Consider the following 1,089-nt stretch of genomic DNA (forward strand, 5'->3'; position numbering starts at 1 on the left):
ATGAAGGTGATTGGGAAAGCTTAAACTTGGATATACCGGGAAAACTTAAATTTGTAAGTTATAACCAATAAATCGGTATCATAAAAGTGATAACAAATCTGATAGACTTGTGAATTGTGATATCAGATTTTATTTCTAAGGCACCAGAAGCCTACTTCGTTAGTTGGACTTGTGAGACGTAAAGATATTTCGATCATCAAAACCAAAGTTTATTTTCTTCAAGTTAAGATTGTTCACATTAGATAGAAAATGGTCGGTTAAAAGGTAATTTTTTTTTCTCAAAAAGGAAAATTTTCTAAAATCATAAAGAAAAACTCAATGAATTGTACTTTTCAAACAGAACAACCCTACCGAATTAGCTCTTTATTTAACCTAACCCATCCTAACAATAATTTAACAAGAAATTATGGTTTTTCCCGAAGGTTCAATGTGGAAAGATAAATACAAAATACAAAGTTTTGCACTCTACATATTTATGTATTTGTATTCTTTCCAAACTGAGCTCTATATTAAACATAAATATTCATATGAAGTATAGAGTTTTTTCAGCAAAAGTCACTTGGGGGTGTTCTTTTTTTAGATTTGAGAGGGGAAAGTTTGTTAATGGGATTTTGGTTCCTATTGCCCAAGAATCTCATGTTCTTTTTTCAGATTTATGTGGGAATCAAGGAAAGTTTATTTTCTTGGGTATCATTCTCACCTAGGGGGAAGTTGCCAACACTTGAATGGGACAAAAATGTCCATTTTAATAATAGATTTTTATGGTTAAAATGGTCATTCCATTATTTACATGAAAAATAAAAGAACATGGGTAAATGCACTTACCCAAGTAAGTGTTTCCCAAGAAAAAACTTACCCAAATAACTGCATTTACCCAGGTAAATAACTTACTAAAAAACGAATAGGGCCTTGCAAAAACGACTTCAATTTCATTTGTAGAAAACTTGTTTCATGGTGGATGTTTGCAAATGACCTTGTTTGGACAAGTGATGTTTGCAACATTGAATTAGAGGCAATTTAATTTATACTTCATATAACAACTAAAATCACATACAAAGCAAACTAAATAGGTATTTGCTTTATGATCCT

Source organism: Nelumbo lutea, chromosome 1 (assembly GCF_056320005.1).
Source record: "Nelumbo lutea isolate HS-2025 chromosome 1, American lotus-T2T, whole genome shotgun sequence".
NCBI classification, from domain to species: Eukaryota; Viridiplantae; Streptophyta; class Magnoliopsida; order Proteales; family Nelumbonaceae; genus Nelumbo; species Nelumbo lutea.